Consider the following 17,776-nt stretch of genomic DNA (forward strand, 5'->3'; position numbering starts at 1 on the left):
GGTGTCCCTTTGTGTGCCACTATCACTTGCTTATCCTTCAAATATTCAGTATGAAATGGTCACAGCAATTTCTGCACTTGGTCACTGAGAGGCTGGGAGGATGAAATATGTAGAATATGTGCCAGCACAGTGCCTGGCACCCGACAGGCCTGCAGTAAATGAGAGGCAGCTGGAGTGAGGCGACCTGGGTGCAAATTCCAGCTCAAGCTTGCGCAAGCCCTTGGTGTCTTTTTATTTCTGTTTCCTCACCTGTAAAATGGGAAGAATCATAGTAAGTCCCTCATCAGGTTACTGTGAGAGTGAAATGAATTAATATGCATGCAAAGCTCTTAGACCACTATCTGGCATGTCTGAATCTTGTGGAAGTGCAAGCTGTTTTTATTATTACAGCAGTGCCTCCTGACCTGAAGAGGATACATTTCAAGACTTTTAGTGGATACCTAAAACCATGGATAGTAACACACAGATGGTCCCCAACATATGATGGTTAGACTTATAATTTTCTAACTTTACGATGGTGTGAGAGTGATATGCATTCAGCAGAAAACATACAGTACCCATACAACCATTCAATTTCTTACTTTAAGTACAGTGTTCAACATATAAGAAGAAGTTGGGCACAGGTTCACGCCTGTAATCCCAGCACTTTGGGAGGCCAAGGTGGGAGGATCATTTGAGGCTAAGAGTTCAAGATCACCCTGGGAAACATAGTAAGACCTCGTCTCCACAAAAATAAAAATTAAAAGATTTGCCAGGTGTGGTGGCATGCACTTGCATTGTAGCTACTCAGGAGGTTGAGATGGGAGGATGGCCTGAGCCCAGGAGTTCAGGATTGCAATGAGCTATGATCACGCCACTGCACTCCAGCCTGAGTAACAGAGCAGCCTGTCTCTAAAAAAATAAATAAATAAAATGAAATAAAATGAAATGAAATTAAATGAAGAGATGACATATTCAATGCTTTGTTATACAATAGGTTTGTGTTAGATTTTTTTTTTTTTTCAGCTGTAGGCTGTTTTAAGTGTTTCATGTGTAAGTGTTTTGAGGATATTGAAGGTATGCTAGGCTAAGCTCTGATGTTTGGTAGGTTAGAGGTAGAGGTATTAAATGCATTTTCAACTTAAAGATATTTTCAGCTGAACAAAGGGTTTATCAGGACATAACCCCATTGTGAGTTGAGGAACATCTGTACTGTTTTTTCCTATACACACATGCTTGTGATAAAGCTTAATTTATAAATTAGGTACAGTAAGAGACTAACAACAATGACAAATAAAATAGAACAACTGTAACAATATACTGCAATAAAAGATATGTGAATGCGGCCTCTCTCTTTCTCAAAATATCTTAGCATACTGTACTGTACCATGGGTAAAGGGGACCACTGAACATGGTAGCTATTGGTTTTACTTTCCTCAATGCAGGAGTTCTTTGGGAGTTTGAGGTTTTACCTGCAAAATGGGGATAATAGCAATATCTATCTAATAGGTAAGGATTAAAAGAGATAATGTAGGGAGATAATGTATATTCAGGGTAACTTGAATCTATGTTCCTGGGTAAAAACATTTTTAATATGACAGATAATGTACGCAAAATGCTTAGTCCATTTACCACCGCTATAACAGAATACCATATACTGGGTAATTTATAAGGAAAAGACATGTATTTCTCACAGTTCTGGAGGCTGGGGAGTCCAATATCAAGGTGCCTCTGGTGAGGGGCTTCTTGCTGTGTTATTCCATGATGAAAGGCGGAAGCACAAGCTAACATGAGAGACAGACGGCAAGAGAAAAGGGGGGTCCACTACTGTGATAACGGTATTAATCCATTCACGAGGGCAGAGTTCTCATGACCTGATCATCTCTTAAAGTTCTCACCTTGCAACACTGTTGCAATGGCAATTAAATTTTAGCATGAGCTTTGGAGGGAACATTCACCACAGCAAATGCTTCCTTATCTCAGGCCTGGTGCTTAGCAGGCACACAATATACTCGTAGTGATGATTATCTGTTCACGCAAGCTTGTGTTGGAATAATTAAGGTATTTGACTTCTCCGTCCTCCCGAGGAGGTTCATAGTGACATATGTGATAGCAAATATGTATCATAGGCGCTGTAACTACATAAAACAAAGGCACATGGGTCTGGGCAGCTAGGATGGACAATTCCAGCCTCATCTCCATCTACTCTTCAGGCAGACGGGGCATTCTGGCACCTCCATGCCTCTGTGCTGTAGGATTTTCCTCCCTGTATTCATTTCCTAGGGCTGTTGTGATGAAATGTTACACACTAGGTGCCTTAAAATAACAGACGTCTATCATTTCACAGTTCTGAAGGCCACAAGTCCAAAATCAAGGTGTTGGCAGAGTTGATTCCTTCTGGAAGCTTCAGTAGAAAATCAGTTGTCTGCTGTCTCTCTTTTCAATTTCTTTTCTCATTTCTTTTTTCATTTCTCTTATTTCTATATGACTTAAGATGCAATCTGGCTTAATGCCAAAGGGTATTTATGGACTCAAATAACCGCAAAGTCCAAGGGATAGTAGTGGCTTCAGGTGCAGCTGGACCCAGGGGCTCAAATGATATTTTCAGACATCTGCTTTCCCAGCATCTCTTGGCTCCGCTCTTCTCTTATTAGCTTCATTATCAGGCAGGCTTTCCTATCATGGATGCACATATTATCAGTAGCCCAGCAGAAAGAGAGTGCCCCTTTCAGAATAGTTCCAGGCAAAGCCCTGCATGTCACTCCCTTGGTCTGGCTTGAGTCACAGGTCCAGAGTTGAACCAAGCACTGTGCATTTGGTTGTCCAGGCTTGAGACCTGTACTCATTCATGACTGGGGGAAGGAGGTAGTGCCTTCAAAGGGAAATTGGGTTGAAGTTTCTAGACAAAGGGGGAAAGTATTATGAGCTTGCCAAAATACTGACTATTCCCTCCACTCTCCTTCCTTTCCTCTGATTCCACCTCAAATGCTGAGCTGGACTCATGATGTGTGCAGAGACCCTGGGTCCTGGGTGTTCTCCAAGAGCACATACTAAGTGGTGGGTGTGGTGAGAAGAGACAAGTGTTTGAAAGGTGAGATGCCAGGGCAGAAGAAGACCACTCGGCACCAAGAGTTTCTTTTCAGGGAATAAAAATGTTGAGACTTGAGGCCATCAGGTCCACTACCTTAGTGGTATAAATGGAGAAACTGAGACCTAGGAGGTGAAGGGACTTGCTTGGGGTACCCTGTGAGTCAGCGGCAGAGCAAGAAGCAAGACATTCATCTCAGACTCCCGGGCTGGTCTTCATTCCCCCACACACTTGCATGGTCAGATGGGTGGTTGTTTTGTGGGATGTAGCTACCTGCTTGAAAGAGACTCTGGAGATGGTGCCCAGGAAGAGGTGCCACTTTGGATGGACACTGAAGGATGAGTAAGCATTTGCCAGGGTAGAAAGAATGGAACCCATACATCCAAATCCATACATCCCTCCATTCTCCCTCCTTCTCTTCCTTCCTTTCTCTCCCTCTCTCTTTCATTTCATTCTCCCTCCTGCCCTCCCTCTGGGATGACTTGGGAGGAAGTGATCCTGGCTAGCACCTAGGAAGAGAGGGAAGAAGTTATTACAGCATCCAGGACTGAACCCATGAGAGCCTGAAGTGGAGGGGTAGTGGTGAGACCAGAAGTCATAGCGTTCAAAAGCTTCCCAAGAAATGCGGGTGTCCAATCATGGAGGCTGCAGCTTCCCAGGAACAAAAACAAAACAACAGCCTCAAAACCAGAAACTGTACCTCCCTTGCCCAGAGTGGCCACTAAAAAATTAACTTGATTGTGGTAATCATTTTGCAGTGTATTCATAGATCAAATCATCACATTGGTCATCTTGAATATATGCCATTTTAACTTTTCAATTATACCTCAATAAAACTGGAAAATAAGTAAATAAAATAATGAAAGAAAAAAATTCCAATTCACCAGTGAGTTCAGGCACAGTTCTCTGGGGACTGCAAAGCTGTGGGTTACAAAAGCTTAAGGAACAAAAGGGAGACCTCAGAGTTGGAGAAACCCATTTAAAGCTACATGCCAGCCTCTACTTTGCCTCTGTCCAACCCCATATAATTTATAACCCCAGTCTCCCTGGCTATTAGCCCAGATCCCCCTCCATGGGGAGGGGTAGTTAGAGCTGGCCATGTGACCCCATGGTCAGAAGCAGTCCAGGTCCTCAAAGTGCTCCATGTGCTTTGCTCTGTGGGGCTGATTTGTCGCCCCTTCTGTCCCAACTTGGTCTGCTTGGAGGAACACCTGCTGTATTGGGGTCTGCCTCTGCACTTTCCAGCCTGGTTTGCCTTCTCCTGTGCTAGAGGGGAATGACTGGGAGAAGAAGCTGGGGTGGTAGGCTTTGTGGCCTTGGGCAAGTCCTTTGTCCTAAAAATGGAAGCTCCTAAGTGAGCCTTAGTCCTTTCCTAAGGGAGCCAAAGTGAATTATCTTCTAAGTAAGCCTTAGTCATTTTCTAAGTGAGCTTCACCACGGCTTTCTTCTGCTGTAAACTCCAGGAGCTGCCCCTCTCAGGGACAGTAATAGCTGAAGTTCTCATGGACACGGGGAACCTCTCCACCCTCATCCCCTCACCTGCTGCACCTCTGGGAGGTTCCTTTCCCACACCAAGCTCGTTCCCTCCCCACTTCAGGTTTCTGCATTTGCTGTTCCCTCTGCCTGGCACACCATTCCTCCAGTGGACAATTTCTTCTCATCCTTGAGGTCTCATTTAAATGTCGCTGTCTCTTGTCATCCAGTTACTGCCTACCCTCACCCCAGTTCCCATCATTGCCTCATCACCCCATTTCTCCGTCTTCATAGCACTCGCCCTATCTGAAACTATTTGTTCATCTGTCTATTGCCCATCTCCCTTCTAGAATGCAAACCCCATGACATGTGTTCCATCTTATTTGTCTTATTCACAGCTGAATCCCCATTCCTGATAACTGTGCTCAACACAGTAAGGACTCAATAAAGTTCACGAATGACTGACTGCCTCATTTTGCAGATGAGGAAACTGAGGCTTAGGGAGAGTAAGTGATTATCTTAAAGTCCACCACAAACTATCTGCAGACTCTGAAGTCCTTATTCCTTCCTTTAGGGTATACTTTTCCCCTCATCTGTAAAATGGGGACAATGATGGCTCCTGACTCTTTCTGATGAGAAAGTTATCAGACCTAGAGATATCCCTTCCTCTAGGTAGGAACTCAAATCGGAACAACACAAGCCCAGGTTTCTTCTTCCTCTTCAGGTGGGAAGCCTTTCAAATTCACTGCCAGTAGTGCCCAGAGAAGGAAACCATAAAACCCGTGACAGTATGGTTTATTGCACCCATGCAAACACACCCCCAGGCCAAATCAAGTTTCTCCCAAATCATAAAACCCTAGAATGTCAGCGCTGGCAGAGAACTGGGAGTGTGTTTAGCCTGGAGGCTCCCGGACCTCACTGAGCAATGGCCTTACTTGGGGAACAATTTTGAAACTCAGATTTCTAGGCTCTACCCTGAGCATCTATGTTAGTTGGAAGTGCAAAGGGTTTGCTGGGCTCTAACACCTGGATAGAACAAAGGGAGGAAGCAGGATGGGGCATGAGGTTGGGTCAGACCACAGATGTGCAGATATGACACATTTCTGCCAGCCCAGTGGGGAGCTACAGATCAAAGGTGGTTAGAGGAGTCCTGAGTTGGGCAGAAATGACCATGGCCCTGGTGCCACTGCCATGCTCACTGGCCAGGTGCCACCCTAAGGAGATCATGCCCTCATCTCCCAGGGCCTCGCTCAGCCACTGGCCAGGGGCAGCCCAGAAAAAGCAGGACCTTGAAGGAAGCAAACACGGATGAGCTAGAAGTTATCCACAGACCACACCCCTGCAGCGAGGCAAGGAGGCTTTTCTTGAAGGCAAGCCAGTGCATCTCCATGCTACTGCACTGCTTGAATCCACGCCCCTGGAGGGACCTGAGATTTGGTGTTTTAGTAAGTTCTCTGAGTGCCTTAAGCTCCTAAATGACTCTTTTTCCAGTGCCGTTTCCTCTGCCCAGGCTCCTCCAGGCCAGTACAGTCAAGATGAGCATCCATCCCATATCTGGTAGCCACATTTCAGGAGAGATGGAAAGAGGCAGGTGGCCCAGGCTGCAGGATCTGAGAGAGATGGTTTAGGGCCTTGGTTCTCAACCAAGGGTAATTGTGTCCCCAGGAGACATTTGGCAATGTCTGGAGGCAGTCTGATCATAACAACTGGGGCAGGAGGTGCTAGTGGCCTTTAGTGGGTGGAGGTCAAAGATGGTGCTAACATCCTATAATGCACAGGACAGTCGCTACCCCAAGTAATTATCTGGCCCAAAATGTCAATAGAGCTGTGGTTGGTAACCTGGTCCGTGACTTGCCTGAAATCAGGGATGGTATTTGGTGAGTACTAGGTGCATTTTCCTGATTTTGGCTTTCCCAGTTTGGGCTGTGACCCAGACTAGGTTAGGACCTTCTGTCCTCTGGGCTCTGGCTTGCCGAAGCCATCTGGTATCTAAAGCTGCCATCCTTGTGTTCCCTCCAGGCCTTTGCACTTGCTGTTCCCTCTGCCAGAACAATCTCTCCTACCCATCCCCAGCCTTCTTCATCACCTGACGCCTTTATTCATCACTTACTCTGTGCCAGGCACTGTGCTCAGTACTTGCCTGGTTTTTCTCATTTAGTCCTCACAAGCACCAACCTCTGAAGGTGGTGTGATTGTTGTCCCCCATTTAGAGATGAGGGAACAGAGACATAAAAGGGTTAAGTGGCTTGCCCAAGGCCACACAGTCAGGGAGTGATAAAGCTGGAATCCCAGCTCTGGCAGGCTTCAGAGCCCAGAATCCTAACCACAGCACCACCCTGCCTCCAACAGCTGCCTTCCCACCCTGTCTGTCCGTGCACTGGTCCGCAGCCTCCTCCAGACTCTGGGCTTGGTGTGGGCAGGGACCTTGTGCCTGGCCTGGTTCCTTTTACAGAAGGGGACCTCTGGAAATATTTGGTGAGTGGATGAATTCATAGCATTCTGGTCTCGATTCTCAAAGCTCTATGGCTACACTCAGGTCAGCATCAGAAGGCAAACAACCTGTGATCCACTGTTGAGTTAGAATTGAGTATTCAAGTTCCTGGTTCTCATTGGAGGGTGATGGAAGAAATGCCCACTTGAGGAAGTCTTCTCTAGGTTCGGTGGAAGTCATAGACACCTGTGTTCATCACTGTGACTCCATGTCCCTTCTGTGAATCGTCACAGGATAGCTCTTGCTTTTGAGGACATTGTATCTAGGGAAACACTGGGCCCCTTCCTCACTTTGCTGTTTCCAGTGCTGGGTGTGGTGCCTGGTGAACAGTGGTGCATTAGCTTCCAACGGCAGCTGTAATAAACTGCTACAAACTATGTGGCCAGAAATCCAAAATCAAGGTGTCAGCAGGGCCATGCTCCCTCTGAAGTCGTCAGGAGAGGATCATCCGTTGCCTCTTTCAGCTCCTGGTGGCTCCAGCCATTCCTTGGCTTGTGGCTCCTTCACTACAGTCTCTGCTTCCATCTTCTTGTGGGTCTGCATGTGGTCGTCTTCTCCTTTTCTATATCTTAAAAGGGCACTCGTCATTGGATGTAAGACCCACCCTAAATCTAGGACAAGCTCATCTTGAGATCTTTAACTACATCTGCAAAGGCTCTATTTCCAAATAAGGTCACATCCACAGGCATCAGGGGTTAGGAACTGGACATATCTTTTTGATGCCACTATTCAACCCATGATAGTGAAGTAGTTACAAAAAACAACAGTATTGGTATCAATGATACTGATACCACGGTTAATTCTTCAATTCCAATCCTGAGTCCTTTCCATATGCCTTGGCCTTATTAAAGCCGTTTCTTTGTTGTTTGTTTGTTTGTTTGTTTGTTTTCAGAGTCTTGCTCTGTCACTCAGGCTGGAGAGCAGTGGCGTGATCTCAGCTCACTGCAACCTTCGCCTCCCGGGCTGAAGCATTTCTCCTGCCTCAGCCTCCTGAGTAGCTGGGATTACAGGTGCCTGCCACCATACCTGGCTAGTTTTTTTTTTTTTTTTGTATTTTTAGTAGAGACAGTGTTTCATCATATTGGCCAGGCTGAATTCATGATCCGCCCGCCTTGGCCTCCCAAAGTGCTAGGATTACAGGCGTGAGCCACCACGTCTGGCCGGCCTTATTAAAGACTTTACCTGCAGCATCTTCTTTGATACTCACACCAACCCTCACTCCTCCCCAATTCACAGACAAGGAAGCTAAGACTCAGAGAGGCAATGTGACTCTCTTCCAAGGTCTTAAATTTCCAAAGTTGGCTGTGCATCTGAATCACCTGGGGTGGGAAAGCTTGTCTTAAAAAAAAAAAAAAAATTGCAGATTCTTACACCTTATCCACAGAAGATTTTGACTTATGAAGGTCTAGGATGAATTTAAAAAATCAGCATTTTTATCAAGAGGAAATTTCCTCCTCTTAGTTAGGTTTGGGAATGTGTCCCACTTACTGTTGCTGTGTAACAAATTACCCTGCTCCTTAAAGGCTTAAAACAGTCGTTTTATTTTGTTCTGGGTTTTGTGGGCCAGAAACTTGGGAAAGGCTCAGCTGGGCGGTTGTCACTTGAGGGTCTCTCATGCGGTTGCAGTTCACATGTTGGTTGGGTCAGCAGCCAGTTGAAGGCTCAGCCGGGCTGGATGTCTGAGATGGCTCACTTCTGATTGGCTCACTTCTAGTGACTGGCAGGTGATGCTGGCTCCCTGACAACAGGGGCTTCCCCAAGTGGCTTCTTCAGCACGCTGGGCTCAGGGGCGCTGAACTTTCCAGAGAGAGGCTCACAGGCATGAGGAGTTCACACAACATCACTTCTTCCATATTCTTGGCTATAAGTGAGTCACAAGCTCATCCAAATTCAAGTGGGGGGACATAGACCTCACTTCTCAGTAAGAAGAGAGTCAAGGAATTTGTGTTCATTAAAAAAAAAAAAAGACTATGACAGAGTGGCTGCACACTACCTAGCAATGCCTTTATTTTGTCTTTTGGCTGAATGTTCATTGAAGTAGGTTATTTTAAGATGAACATTATCTTGGAAAATGGAGGTCATGCCAGGCTGGAAGACCTCACTCCTATCTACCCCATCCAACAGATTCCCACCCCAACCAGATTGGAGAAATGTTGTTTAGTCACCAAGTAGGGGGACAAAAAAGAGAAAAGAAACTTCTATGTTGGCTCTGACACTTTCTCTCCCTCAATCCCATCCATGCCATCTGCTGTGGTCTAATGTTTGTGTGCCCCCAAAATTCCTTGCCCTTAATGTGATGGTATTAGGAGGTGGGCCTTTGGGGGGTGGTTAGGTCATGAGGGTGGAGCCCACATGAATGAGATTAGTCCCCTTATAAAAGAGACCCCTGAAAAATCCCTTACCCCTCCCACCATGTGAGGACACAGCTAGAAGGTGCCATCTATGAACTAGAAAACAAGTCCTCACCAGACACCTGATCTGCTGCCATCTTGATCTTGGACTTTCCAGCCTCCAGAACTAACAGCAATACATTTCTCTTGTTTATAAGTCAACCAGCCTATGGTATTTTTGCTACAGCAGTCCATATGGTCTAAGACACCATCCCTCATCATGGGAGAGGGAAGGAAAGAAGGAGGTCTCTGTGTTTCAGTATGAACCAGTTCTAAAGGCAGCCACAGCCTTCTGGTCCTCCAAAGCAAAAGTGGATCAGGGGTTGTCTGTCCCTTGCCCTCCCTCTATAAGTGTTGACAAACACTTCTCCCTCTATCTTTCTGGGTGACCAGCTCCTATTCTCTTTGCCTCAGTTTCCCCTCTATAGCTGGGCTGAAACACAGGTTGCAAACTTGTTAATAGACAGATTTCTTGTATCCCTTTTAGTGCTTTTAATCTGAATGTGCTGTCGTTTTTAAAGGTAAAAAAATTTCACCTTTAAGCAAAATCTGGTTTAAGCAAAATTGGCACGTTTGGCTTTTCTGAGCCCCTCTTCCTGCATGGCAAAGACTGAATAGTGGCCACCCACATACAGGGGCCGGGGCTCACATGTTGCCCATCCCTCAACCCCTTTCACCTGTCTTCCCACCTGCCCAGCCCCTGCAGGCATTGGAAGCTTCAAGCCATAGTGTACATTGTATATTGTGAGTTAGATAGCATGATGCCCACTCTGCAAATGAGGAAACCAAGGCACAGAGAGTTTAAGCAAGTCCCCAAGGCCAAATGCACAGATGATTGCAGGGCCCAGATTCAGGACTCCTCCCTTTTCTCCACAGGCACTACCGCCTCTGAGTGGTCAGCACTGCCCCTCAAAGAGAAGCTGACCTGGTTCATTTCCCAGAGAAGCACCTGAATGATGCTCCTCCCCGCTTGTCTCTTAAAGGGGCTGGGCTATTTCAGGGCCAACCTCCTCGCCATCTTCACCTGCAAGGCATTTCTCCTACAAGCTGGGAGAAGCCTCTTTCAGAGAAGATTCAGGAGACAGAGCAGATCCTGCTTAATGAGCAGTGGGCAGCAATGGAAGAATGAACGTCCAAGGAGGTGGGGGAGGGGATACTGTAAGGAGAAACGGTGAGGGCACCCAGTGACTTCAGGGAGCTGGCCACCTTCTCTCCTGTTGGTGCCTCAACCCATGGGGAATCCAGGTAAGAACTACCTGCATCATGAGGGTCCTCTAGGCTCTTAGCTCCCATAAGGCTCCTCCTGTGCCCAGTGCCCCCAGAGAGCAAGGGGTCCGGGGGGTTACTGCCATTCATTCACTCGTTTGTTCATTCATTTATCAGCACAAAGTGTATTTACTGAGCAACTACTATGTGCCAACACCAGGCACTGCCTTAGCACTGGGAACACAGCAGAGAATAGGTAGAAAAAGAAATCCTGCCCTGGTAGAGGTGACAGTCTGTTGGAGGCGGCAGATGGTAAATAAATACATCGACACACAGAATCATGTCTAGGAGGACATACTATGGAGGAAGAGCAAAACAGAATAAAAGGCCAGACAAGAAAGATAAGGGTCACTATTTTAGATGCAAAAAAAGGAGAGGAGGGGAGGGGAGGGGAGGGAAAAACCCCACCTCCCAGCAAAGGGACATTTGTAGAGATGGGGGTCTTGCTATGTTGCCCAGGATGGTCTTGAACTCCCGGCCTCAAGGTAATCTTTCCATCTCAGCCTCCCAAAGTGCTGGGATTAAAGATGTGAGCCACCATGCCTGGCTGGGGCAAAGGGACATTTGAGAAGCCACTGGCATGAAGTAAAGGAGTGAGCCATATGGCTATCTAGAGGTGGAATGTTCCAGGCAGGTTGGAGTCCCTTGAGTGGGCGGGTACCTGGGGCGCCCAGGCCAGGGTGGTAGGGATCAGGGGAGATCAGAGAGGTCACAGGCAGGATCTGGTAGGTGCTTGGTTTTAGCCTGAGTGAGATGGGAGCCGTGGAAGGAGTGATAGGATCTGACTTAGGTTGTCAGAGGCTCACCCTGGCCACCAAGTGGGAAATGGATGTGGGGGGCAGTAAGGCCAGGATGGAAGCAGGGAGACCAGGGAGGAGGCTCTGGTGTCATCCAGGTTAGAAGCAGTGGGGGCTTGAACCCACCTGGGGGTAGAGGAGATGGCACAAAAAGGTCAGACTCACAGGGAAAGTGACAGGCACCTCCACCCCAGCCAGCTGTCCTTCCTCCCTTTCCTGCATAGGTGGAAAAGGAGCAATAAGTGATAGGCCCATTTCCCATATTCCTGGATGGGTGAGGGAAGGGCTCCCAGCTCCTCAAAAAAGATGCCCTGCTGGGAATCCTCTCAGCCTCCCAGGAGATGGGGCCTGGGAAGCCACGTAGGGGTTAGCAGCAGAGCTGGTGAGTTCAGTGCTTGGGCAACAGTATCAAGTGAGACTCATGTTTCCCCTCTAGCCAGCCTCTCTAATGCTGGTCAGCCATCTCCAAATGCATGTCTTTTGCTAGAAGGGTCTACTGTGGCTCATGACATAAGGGCTAAGTCCCCACTCTGCCACTCACTAGCTGTTCGACCTTAGGCAAATGGTTGCACCTCTGTGAGCTTTAGTGTTTCCGTCTATAAGTTGGGGACCTCTAAATGGTGCTTATTATCTCAAAGGGTTATTATGAGGATGGAATGAGATAGTGTAATGAAAGCACTTAGCACAGCGCCTGGCACTGGCCCTGCGATGGACTGCAGAAGTGGCCATGATATCTAGGAGCTCTTTCTATTAGGAGGTAGAGTCTGTTTCCCCAGTCTGTTTCCCCAGTCCTTGAACCTGACCTGGCTCTGTGTCTTGCTTTGTCTCCAGAATGCAGGGGAAGTAATGTTGTGCCCATTTCAAGCCTCAGCCTTAAGTGGCCTTGTAGCTTCTGCTCTTGGAACCTGATGCCTAAAAGCAAGGAATCCTGCGCCAGCCCATTGGATGATGAGAGATCCCTATCCCTGCAGACAGCCAGCCAGCCGCCAGACATGGGAGTGAGGTCTAGATCATTCAGCCAATGTTCAACCTACCAGCTGCCTGCAGATACATGAGCAAGACCAGCCAAGACCAGCAGAGCCAGCCCACACCAAAACTGTCACCCAGCCAACTCACAGAGTCACAGACAAAATCAATCGTTATTCTGAGTCCTAAATTTGGGGGTGGGTTGCTGTGTCATAAACACCAACTGACCCAAAGCCAACTCAGCTTATGTGCCTTCCTGTTGTCTAGGCTTAGCATAGATGCCACACTAAATAATGCCCCCCGCCGCCAAATGTCCACATCCTAATCTCCAGAACCTTTGACTATGTGACCTTCCATGGCAAAAAGGATTTTGTGGGTGTGATTCACTTAAAGATCTTGAGCTGGGGAAATGGTCCTGGATTATCTGGGTGAGTCCAATGTTGCCACAAGGATCTTTATAAGAGGGAGGCAGAGTCAGAGAAGGAGAAGTGATGATGGACGCAGAGAGAGAGAGACTAGAAGATGCTACACAGCTGACCTTGAAGAAGGAAGAAGGAGCTACAGGCCAAGGAATGCAGGTGGCCTCTACAAGCTGGAAAAGGCAAAGAAACAGGTGCTCCCCTAGAGCCTCCAGGAGGAATGTAGCCCTACCAATGCCTTGATTTTAGGACTTTTTTTGTTTTTTAAGAGATAGGGTCTTAAAAAAAAAAAAAAACCCTATCAAAACTCAGAACAATGATTGATTTTGTTTGTGACTCTGTGAGTTGGCTGGGTGAGTCTTTTGGTGTGGGTCTGACCCTTGGCTATATTGCCAAGGCTAGCCCTGAACTCCTGGACTCAAGCGATCCTCCTGCCTCAGCCTCCCAAGTAGCTGGGACTACAGGCATGCACCACTACGCCCAGTCTCAGCACTTCTGACCTTCAGAACTGTAAGAGAATAGATGTTTGTTATTGTAAGCCTCCAGGTTCGTGGTAATTTGTGACAGCAGCAACGGGGGATGAACACAGCATACTAGGTCTCTGTACCCGCTGCACTTCCCACCTTCTGATTAAAAGCAAGCTGGGAACCCGTTTTCCTTGAGACAGATGACCCTGACTATTGACAGGTATAAGGAATCAGAGTAAAAACGGCAATCCTAATAACAGTTACTATTAATTCTTGATCACATGCCAAGCATGTTAGGCTAATGGCTTTGTATATGTTATTTCATTCAATCTTCACCTAAGGCATATGAGGAAGTACTATCACCAGCCCCATTTTACAGATGGGAAAACCGAGGTTCAGAGAGTTTCTAAAACACATCCAAGCCCACACCACTAGAAAGTGGCGGGAGAGTGTCTCATCCAGGTCTGTATGATCCCTGATGATCAATGACACTCAAACCTTCCCTGGGCTCAGCTCATGCAAGAGGAACCCTCTTCTCCCTCCCATCTCTGTTTTGCCTCTTCCCCAGGTGGGGGAGGGGGGCTTCCCATACATTTTCCCTCGCTCTCAGCCCCTTTTTCTTTCTCCCCAAGCCTCAACAAAAGGCTCTTTCACTCTTCACATGCCATTTTATCCGGCGCAAACAGCCTGGCATTTTTGAGAGGAACTTTATTGTCTTTTGGCTTTCTCTCTGCTTTGTAGCAAAGAAAATAGAAATTGCAAAATTATAGACAAGTTCTCAGACTGTGGATTTCTGATCCCAAGAATTCCCTGCAGCCAGGACCGGTTGGCACTGATGACTGGCACAACGCCTGGCTTCCCGTCCTCCCAGCTCCAGGCCTCCACCTGCTGGGCGGCATCTTGTCTCCCATCCTTGCAAGAGATTTACCTAAAATTAACAGTACACGATGATCGCATTTGTAGAGGACGTCTGCGATTTGTACTTGACTCCTTGTTATGTGAGAAGCACTCCAGTGTTTTTAGGGGAAACGCAGCTTGCTCCCTCTCAGGCCAGGTGGCCTTGATGTAGCTGACTCCACCCCCAATTCGTGTGACCCAAGGCCAATGGCAGTGCCACATCCCCTCTCCCATAGTGACTGGTCCAGGCACGGGCATGTGCCCCAAGATGAGCCAATCAGAACTGAGGAACAAGGATGCCTATTTGTGCGTTTCCTGGCACTATCGGGTAAAAGTCACAATCATTTTATCATTTTGTTGTGGTCACTGGCTGAGCAACTGGAGACCGTCATTGCCAATGTATGGGGAAAGGGTGCCTGAGGCTGAAGCCAACACAGGAAAGTACAAGTGAGGTTTCAAAAAAGACAAACTATTGAGGCCATTGTTTGAGGACCTGGATCCAGCTGTGCCTGAAGTCTTAGATATAACCATTAACTTTTCAGTCAATGAGAAAATAAATTGCTTTTTGCTTAAGCCACTTTGTGCCAGGTATCTATCACATCTAGCTTGACCAATGTAATAGCCAACATTTACGGAAAATTGTTTATTTTATGTTTTTGAGACAGAGTCTCACTCTGTCACCCAGATTGGACTGCAGTGGTGTGATCTCGGCTCGCTGCAACCTCCGCCTCCAAGGTTCAAGTGATTCTCCTGCCTCAGTCTCCTTAGCTGAGATTACAGGCACCCATCACCATGCCCAGCTTTTTTGTCTCTTTAGTAGAGATGGGGTTTTGCCATATTGGCCAGGCTGGTCTTGAACTCCTAACCTCAAGTGATCCGCCTACCTCGGCTTCCCAAAGTGTTGGGATTACAGGTGTGAACCACTGCACCTGGCCAGAACTGTTTTAGTTTGGATTCTCCTGAAAGCAGAGCTTGAGACAAGGACTTGGGCACAGATAACTTATTTGACCAGTGATCTCTGGAAGCAGGAGTGAGGGATGAGGGAGAGTAAGTCAGGGAAGGAGGAGCGTCAATGTAAAAGTGCCACTACAGACAACAAAGACCCGATTTCTCTGGAACCTGTTGAGGGGTGTAGAGAATGCTTTCCAGAATTGTCTACTGAAGACCAGAAGACTGCAACAGCATCCACGGTCCCTCACTGTCGCAAGGGGCTGACCCCAGGGGCGATGTGGTAGGCAGAATGATGACCCCTAAAGCTGTGCATTTCCTAATCTCCAGAGCCTGCGAAATGTTCGGTTACACGGCAAAGGGAATTAAGGGTGCAGATGAAGTGAAGATTGCTAACCAGCTGACCTTCAAACAGGAAGACCATGCTGGGCTATCTGGTGGGCACCGTGTAACCACGAGAGCTCTGGTAAGTGGAAGTGAGGGGATGAGACAGGGACAAGCAGAGATGGCAATGGGAGAAAGATTCAGCCCAAAACATTGCTGGCTTTGAAGATAAAGGAAGGGGCCATGAGCCAAGGATTAAGGGCAGCTTCTAGAAGCTGGAAAAGGCAAGGAAACAATTCTTCCCTAAGTCTCTAAGGGTGCAGTTCTTGATTTTTAGCACAGTGAGTCCCATGTCAGGCTTTTGACCTCTGGAACTGTAAGATAGTGAGGGGGTATTGTTTCAAGCCACCCAGTGTGTGAGAATTTGATATAGTCACTGTAGAAAAGTAATACAAGTCATAACCCTCCATGTCCAGGCTGCATTGTGTATGGTTGAGTGGACACCCATCGCATCCAACAGGGCCTAAGACTGAAACAGGAAAGACACACAGCTCATGCCGGAGGCTACGTGCTGTCACCATGGCGAATTTCAGTCTGCTTGCACAGAATGGCCCACAGCAGCTGCAACTTTAAATTAGAGTTGGGCCAAGGGGACACCATGACACAGGTAACCAGAGGCAGCTGCCACAAGCAGTTCCTGTGTGCCAAGCACTGTGCAACTAAGTAACTCCATCCCTGCCCATGGCAGACATCCACTAATCAATTACAGCATTCTTGCTCCATAAGTCCAGACATGGCTGCAACATCATTCCCCACACAGTGCTCCAGGCAGGCATTACCGATATGATTGGAGTTGGAAGGGTCAAGAGGTTCCATGGCCATTATCGGTTGAAGATGAAGGAAGGGGCCATGAGCCAAGGATTAAGGGCAGCTTCTAGAAGCTGGAAAAGGCAAGGAAACAATTCTCCCCTAAGCCTCTAAGGGTGCAGTTCTTGATTTTTAGCACAGCGAGTCCCATGTCAAGCTTTTGACCTCCAGAACTGTAAGATAGTAAAGGTGGAGGGTGAATCCACCATCCTCCTCAATTGTAAAGCTTCAAAATCCTAAAATTGAGAAAGGAAAATTCTCTTGGGATCACAGCTCTGCCTAAGAAGAACGTTGCTAAAGGAATTCCAAATTCTTCCCTATCTCCACATCACCCTAAGATTTGCCTCTTCCCTTGGGTCTTCTTATTACTTATATGACTACCACATGCTAGTAGATTATCTGTGTCTACAACCATTAAAATTGCTTCTACTTATTGAGCACCTATTCCATGCCAGACACTGTTATAGACCTGTCACCTAAATTTTAGAACAGTCTCAGAATGAAGGTATTAGCCCTACTTTGAAGGTGAGGAAATTGAAGTTCAGAGACATTAAGTGCCTCTTACTAGCCCAGGGTCACATTATTGGCACCCCTAGTAAGGGAAGTGCTCCCTTAAATGAACAAAACATAAAAGCAAACTGCTTGCATTTAATAATACAGCATGAGGGACCGAGCACAGTAGCTCATGTCTGTAATCCCAGCACTTTGGGAAGCAGAGGCAGGAGGATCCCTTGAGCTCAGGAGTTTGAGACCAGCCTGGGCAACATGATGAGACCCCACCTCTACAAAAATAAAAATAAAAAATTAGCCAGGCATGGTGGTGCACGTCTGTAGTCCCAGCTACTCGGGAGGCTGAAGTGGGAGGATCACTTCAGCCTGGGAGGTGGAGGCTGCAGTGAGCCGTAATCACGCCACTGCACTGCAGCCTGGGCCACAAAGTCAGACCTTGTCTTCATCATCATCATCATCATCATCATCGTCAATAAAGTATGAGGACAGGACTCAGATAGCTTTCAAATACTCAGAGCAAAAATGGGAGAAGAAGTATGTGAGAAAAGGGGACTCATTCCCTCATTTATTCATCCAGAGCTTCCTAAGCAGCCACTATGCGCTGGGTGCTGGGGCTACAGCACTGGCTGTGCCAGATGTAGTTTCTATCCTCGTGGAGTTCACAGTCTCCTCGGGGAGGAGAGGCCACACACACAGGCCAATACACAAACAAAAACTTCCAGATTGTGACAAGTGCCCTGGTGGGTATGAGGAAGGTGCCAAGATAGAGAACTTCAAGATGGCCTCTTTGAAAGCAGCTCTTTCCCTCCTTACAAATTCCCTCCCATCTGCTTCCTGGGATTCTCCCAAGCAGGTCACTTTTATCCTCAGTGCCCAGTGGTACAAGTTCATTTT

The 17,776-nt window shown here is 47.3% G+C and overlaps 1 long non-coding RNA gene across 1 annotated transcript in view; it reads right to left on the reverse strand.

The window, feature by feature from the left end:
- Positions 1-1,551: 1,551 nt before the first annotated feature.
- The window catches only part of LOC114670956 (uncharacterized), a 29,213-nt gene continuing 12,988 nt past the window's right edge, over positions 1,552-17,776 (reverse strand). The window contains exon 3 of the long non-coding RNA XR_013400713.1: positions 1,552-3,576. This is a non-coding gene — a long non-coding RNA (uncharacterized LOC114670956). The remainder of the gene's footprint in view (positions 3,577-17,776) is intronic.

Source organism: Macaca mulatta, chromosome 11, assembly GCF_049350105.2.
Source record: "Macaca mulatta isolate MMU2019108-1 chromosome 11, T2T-MMU8v2.0, whole genome shotgun sequence".
Taxonomy (NCBI): Eukaryota; Metazoa; Chordata; class Mammalia; order Primates; family Cercopithecidae; genus Macaca; species Macaca mulatta.